At 37.7% G+C, this 6,651-nt stretch overlaps 1 non-coding gene across 1 annotated transcript; it reads right to left on the minus strand.

The window, feature by feature from the left end:
* Nucleotides 1–5,267: 5,267 nt before the first annotated feature.
* On the minus strand, nucleotides 5,268–5,371 carry LOC112767591 (small nucleolar RNA R71). Its single transcript, XR_003185032.1, has one exon. It is a non-coding gene; the product is annotated as a small nucleolar RNA R71 (small nucleolar RNA).
* Nucleotides 5,372–6,651: the final 1,280 nt, after the last annotated feature.

Raw genomic sequence — 6,651 nt, forward strand, 5'->3', positions numbered from 1 at the left:
AAACAAGGATCTCTGTGGGAGATTATGGTAGTAGGCACGCCATGCAACCTCACAATTTCTTTGATGTACAAGCATGCTAGTTCCTCTAAGGTACAATTCATTCGAATGGGTAAAAAGTGAGCCGACTTTGTCAGCCGATCCACAATCACCCAAACAGCGTCAAATCCAGCTTAAGTTCTCAGGAAACCCGACATAAAATCCATTGCGATGCTCTCCCATTTTCATTGTGGAATCTCTAAAGGCTGAAGGGTTCCAGATGGTCTCTGATGTTCGATTTTGACTTTCAGACAAGTCAAGCACTTAAATACATGCAATGTTACGTCGTTCTTCAGTCCCGGCCACTAGAACATTGCTTTCAGATCATGGTATATCTTAGTACTTCCCAGGTAAATAGAGAATCCGCTCCTATGTGCCTCCTTCAAGATATCTCGCCGTAAATTCCCAACATTCGGCATGCAACTCTTGTACCTTCATATTCTATCTCCGTCCCATAAAATTCTCCACTACTTTCCTTTCTCAATTGCCGGCAACATCTTCTGTAACTCTTGATCGTCTTGTTGAGCTTTTAAGATTTCAGACTTAAAGTCACTCAAATTTTGCAATTGACTTAAACACAGAGTATCAGACACCTTTTTGACCCCCCAAGTTCAGACTCTCAAATGCCTTTAGCAACTCTTCCTCTCGAATCATCATCTAAGCAGCACAAAATAATTTTCAGCTCAAAGCATCCACCACAACATTAGCTTTCCCTGGGGGGTAGTTTAACTCGAACTCATAGTCTTTTAGCAGATCCATCCACCTCTGCTGACGCATATTCAGTTCTTTCTAATAAAAAAGGTACCTCAAGCTCTTGTGATCGGAGAAGACTTGAAACTTGATGGCATACAACTAATGCCTCCAAACTTTCAGAACAAACACAATGGCAGCAAGCTCTAGATCATAAGTCAGATAATTTATTTCATGCAGTCTGATGAGCGGATACTTTATACGCTTTTTGACATTGTTTTTAGTATGTTTTTAGTAGGATCTAGTTACTTTTAGGGATGTTTTCATTAGTTTTTATGTTAAATTCACATTTCTGGACTTTACTATGAGTTTGTGTATTTTTCTATGATTTCAGATATTTTCTGGCTGAAATTGAGAGACTTGAGCAAAAATCAGATTCAGAGGTTGAAGAAGGATTGCTGATGCTGTTGGATTCTGACCTCCCTTCACTCAAAGTGGATTTAATGGAGCTACAGAATTCAAAATGGCGCGCTTCTAATTGCGTTGGAAAGTAGACATCCAGGGCTTTCCAGCAATGTATAATAGTCCATACTTTGGCCAAGTTTAGATGATGCAAACTGGTGTTCAACGCCAGCTCTCTGCCCAAATCTGGCGTCCAGCGCCAGAAAAGGATCCAAAACCAGAGTTGAACGCCCAAACTGGCACAAAAACTGGCGTTCAACTCCAAGAAAGACCTCTACACGTGCAACACTCAAGCTCAGCCCAAGCACACACCAAGTGGGCCCCGGAAGTGGATTTATGCATCAATTACTTACTTCTGTAAACCCTAGTAGCTAGTTTATTATAAATAGGACCTTTTACTATTGTATTAGGTATCTTTGATCAGTTGTATGCTATCTTAGATCACGTTTGAGGGCTGGCCTCTCGGCCATGCCTGGACTTTCACTTATGTATTTTTAACGGTAGAGTTTCTACACTCCATAGATTAAGGTGTGGAGCTCTGCTGTTCCTCAAAGATTAATGCAAAGTACTACTGTTTTCTATTCAATTCATCTTGTTTCGCTTCAAAGATATTCATTCGTACTTCAATCTGAATGGGATGAACGTGACAATCATCATCATTCCCTATGAACGCGTTCCTGACAACCACTTCCGTTCTACCTTAGACTGAATGAGTATCTCTTAGATCTCCTAACCAGAATCTTCGTGGTGTAAGCTAGAATGATGGCGGCATTCAAGAGAATCCGGAAAGTCTAAACCTTGTCTGTGGTATTCCGAGTAGGATTCAATGATTGGATGACTGTGACGAGCTCCAAACTCGTGATTGCAGGGCGTTAGTGACAGACGCAAAAGGATAGTAAATCCTATTCCAGCATGATCGAGAACCGACAGATGAATAGCCGTGCCGTGACAGGGTGCGTTGACCATTTTCACTGAGAGGATAAGATGAAGCCATTGACAAGGGTGATGCCTCCAGACGATTAGCCGTGCCGTGACAGGACATTTGGATCATTTTCCCGAGAGAAGACCGAAAGTAGCCATTGACAATGGTGATGTATCACATAAAGCTAGCCATGGAAAGGAGTAAGACTGACTAGATGAAGATAGCAGGAAAGCAGAGGTTCAGAGGAACGAAAGCATCTCCATTCGCTTATCTGAAATTCTCACCGATGAATTACATAAGTATTTCTATCCCTATTTTATTATATTATGTTCGAAAACTCCATAACCATTTGATATCCGCCTGACTGAGATTTACAAGGTGACCATAGCTTGCTTCATACCGACAATCTCCGTGGGATTCGACCCTTACTCACGTAAGGTATTACTTGGACGACCCAGTGCACTTGCTGGTTAGTTATGCGAAGTTGTGAAGATATGTTTAGACCATGGTCCTGTGCATCCGTTTTTGGTGCCATTGCCAGGGAATCAATTTTGAACAACAATTCACAACCTGAGTAGCAATTTCGCATACCAAGTTTTTGGCGCCGTTGCCGGGGATTGTTCGAGTTTTCGGCAAGCTTTTGGTCCGGTAACATCAGTGCCAAGTTTGATCCGGCAACAACACCAAGTTTTTGGCACCGTTGCCGGGGATTGTTCGAGTTTGGACAACTGACGGTTCATCCTGTTGCTCAGATTAGGTAATCCTTTTTGGTTTTCTTTTCAAAAAAAAAATTTTTCCAAAATCTTTCCAAAATTTCTCCTTTGCTTTCAAAAAAAAATGTTTTCAAAAATATATTTTTCTTCAGATTTTTAAGAATGAATTCTAGTGTTTCATGAAGCATGCTAAGCCTGGCTGGCTGTAAAGCCATGTCTAAATTCATTTGGACTGAGGCTTGCAATTTGTTATCAAGAGTAAGCTAGTTGTTGTTAATCCACCTACCGCTGTTCCTGATTTACATGCTGAAGCTTAGCTGGCCATTGGCCATGTCTAGTGTTTTGGACCGGAGCTTTCATTGAAAGCTTGGCTGGCTAGTGAGCCATGTCTAATTCCTGGACTAAAGCTTTAGACTAAGAATGCAAGATTCCTGGAATTCATATTAAAAATTTTGGATTCCTTATTTTTCTTTTTCATAATAATTTTCGAAAAAAAATACAAAAAAATTAGAAAATCATAAAAATCAAAAATATTTTTTGTGTTTCTTGTTTGAGTCTTGAGTCACATCATAAGTTTGGTGTCACTTGCATATGCATCTTGCATTTTTCGAAAATTCATGCATTCATAGTGTTCATCATGATCTTCAAGTTGTTCTTGGTAAGTCTTCTTGTTTGATCTTTGCATTTGCATGTTTTGTGTCTTTTCTTGTTTTTCATATGCATTCTTGAATTCTTAGTGTCTAAGCATTAAAGAATTCTAAGTTTGGTGTCTTGCATGTTTTCTTTTCATTAAAAATTTTTCAAAAATATGTTCTTGGTGTTCATCATAATCTTCATAGTGTTCTTGGTGTTCATCTTGACATTCATAACATTCTTGCATGCATCACATGTTTTGATCTAAAAATTTCATGCATTGCATCTTTTTAGTGTTTTTCTCTCATCAAAAAAAAAAATTTCAAAAATAAAAAAAAAATATCTTTCCCTTTTTCTCTCTCATAAATTCGAAAATTAGATTTGACTTTTTCAAAAATTTTTAAAATCTAGTTGTTTTCATGAGTCAAATCAAATTTTCAATTTAAAAATCTTATCTTTTTCAAAATCTTTTTCAAAAATCAAATCTTTTTCAAATTTCTTAGTTATTTTCGAAAATTCCAAAAATATTTTTCAAAAATCTTTTTCTTATTTTTATATCAAATTTTCGAAAATAACAATAGCAATTAATGTTTTGATTCAAAAATTTCAAGTTTGTTACTTACTTGTTAAGAAAGATTCAAACTTTAAGTTCTAGAATCATATCTTGTGATTTCTTGTGAATCAAGTCATTAATTGTGATTTTAAAAATCAAATCTTTTTCAAAACTAATTTCAATCATATCTTTTCAAAAAAAAAATATCTTCTTATCTTATCTTTTTCAAAAAGTTGATTTTCAAAATATCTTTTCTAACTTCCTATTTTTTTATCTTTTCAAAATTGATTTTCAAAATTTGTTTCAACTAACTAACTAACTTTTTGTTTGTTTCTTATCTTTTTCAAAACTACCTAACTAACTCTCTCTCTAATTTTCAAAAATATCTTTCCCCTTTTTCAAAAATTTCTTTTTAATTAACTAATTATTTTTTTGAATTTTCGAAGAAAAAAAAACTACTAACCTTTTTCAAAAATTATTTTCGAAAATCACTAACTCTTTTTCAAAAAAAAATTATTTTCGAAAATCCTTCTCCCATCTTATTCTATTTGTTTATTCATTTACTAACATCTCATCTCACATCTCTGCCCTCCTCACAGTTGTGTTTCTTTCTTTACATCACATTCTTTGTCTCCCTCTTTTCTTTCACTCACAAAGGGATCCCTATACTGTGGTATAAAGGATCTCTATTATTATTATTTTTCTGTGCCCTCTTCTTTGTCATATGAGCAGGAGCAAGGACAAAAACATTCTTGTTGAAGCAGATCCAGAACCTGAAAGGACTCTGAAGAGAAAATTAAGAGAAGCTAAATTACAACAAACCAGGAAGCACCTGTCAGAAATTTTTGAACAGGAAGAGGAAATGGCAGCCGAAAATAATAATAATGCAAGGAGGATGCTTGGTGACTTTACTGCACCTAATTCCAATTTACATGGAAGAAGCATCTCCATTCCTGCCATTGGAGCAAACAACTTTGAGCCGAAACCTCAGCTAGTTTCTCTGATGCAGCAAAACTGCAAGTTTCAGGGACTTCCATCTGAAGATCCTTTTTAGTTCTTAACTGAATTCTTGCAGATCTGTGATACTGTTAAGACTAATGGAGTAGATCCTGAGGTCTACAGGCTCATGCTTTTCCCATTTGCTGTAAGAGACAGAGCTAGAATATGGTTGGATTCTCAACCTAAAGATAGTCTGAACTCTTGGGATAAGCTGGTCACGGCTTTCTTAGCCAAGTTCTTTCCTCCTCAAAAGCTGAGCAAGCTCAGAGTGGATGTTCAAACCTTCAGACAGAAAGAAGGTGAATCCCTCTATGAAGCTTGGGAGAGATACAAAGGACTGACCAAAAAGTGTCCTTCTGACATGCTTTCAGAATGGACCATCCTGGAAATATTCTATGATGGTCTGTCTGAGTTATCTAAGATGTCATTGGATACCTCTGCAGGTGGATCCATTCACCTAAAGAAAACGCCTGCAGAAGCTCAAGAACTCATTGACATGGTTGCAAATAACCAGTTCATGTACACTTCTGAAAGGAATCCTGTGAATAATGAGACGCCTATGAAAAAGGGAGTTCTTAAGATTGATACTCTGAATGCCATATTGGCTCAGAACAAAATATTAACTCAGCAAGTCAACATGATTTCTCAGAGTCTGAATGGAATGCAAGCTGCATCCAACAATACTCAAGAGGCATCTTCTGAAGGAGAAGCTTATGATCCTGAGAACCCTGCAATAGCAGAGGTGAATTACTTAGGTGAACCTTATGGAAACACCTATAACTCATCATGAAGAAATCATCCAAATTTCTCATGGAATGATCAAAAGCCTCAACAAGGCTTTAATAATGGTGGAAGAAACAGGTTTAGCAATAGCAAGCCTTTTCCATCATCCACTCAGCAACAGACAGAGAACTCTGAACAAAATACTTCTAATTTAGCAAACTTAGTCTCTGATCTATCTAAGGCCACTGTAAGTTTCATGAATGAAACAAGGTCTTCCATTAGAAATTTGGAAGCACAAGTGGGCCAGCTGAGTAAAAGGATCACTGAAATCCCTCCTAGTACTCTCCCAAGCAATACAGAAGATAATCCAAAAGGAGAGTGCAAGGCCATTGACATAAGCACCATGGCCGAACCCAAAAAAAGGAGAGGAGGACGTGAATCCCAAGGAGGAAGACCTCCTGGGACGTCCAGTGATCAATAAGGAGCTTCCCTCTGAGGAACCAAAGGACTCTGAGGTTCATCTAGAGACCATAGAGATTCCATTGAACCTCCTTATGCCCTTCATGAGCTCTGATGAGTATTCCTCTTCTGAAGAGAATGAGGATGTTACTGAAGAGCAAACTGCCAAGTTTCTTGGTGCAATCATGAAGCTGAATGCCAAATTATTTGGCATTGATACTTGGGAAGTTGAACTTCCCTTGTTCATCAATGAACTAAGTGATCTGGATCAACTGACATCGCCTCAGAAGAGACAGGATCCTGGAAAGTTCATAATACCCTGTACCATAGGCACCATGATCTTTAAGGCTCTGTGTGACCTTGGTTCAGGAATAAACCTCATGCCCCTCTCTGTAATAGAGAAATTGGGAATCTATGGGGTGCAAGCTGCTAAAATCTCATTAGAGATGGCAGACAATTCA

Source organism: Arachis hypogaea, chromosome 17 (genome assembly GCF_003086295.3).
Source record: "Arachis hypogaea cultivar Tifrunner chromosome 17, arahy.Tifrunner.gnm2.J5K5, whole genome shotgun sequence".
Taxonomy (NCBI): domain Eukaryota; kingdom Viridiplantae; phylum Streptophyta; class Magnoliopsida; order Fabales; family Fabaceae; genus Arachis; species Arachis hypogaea.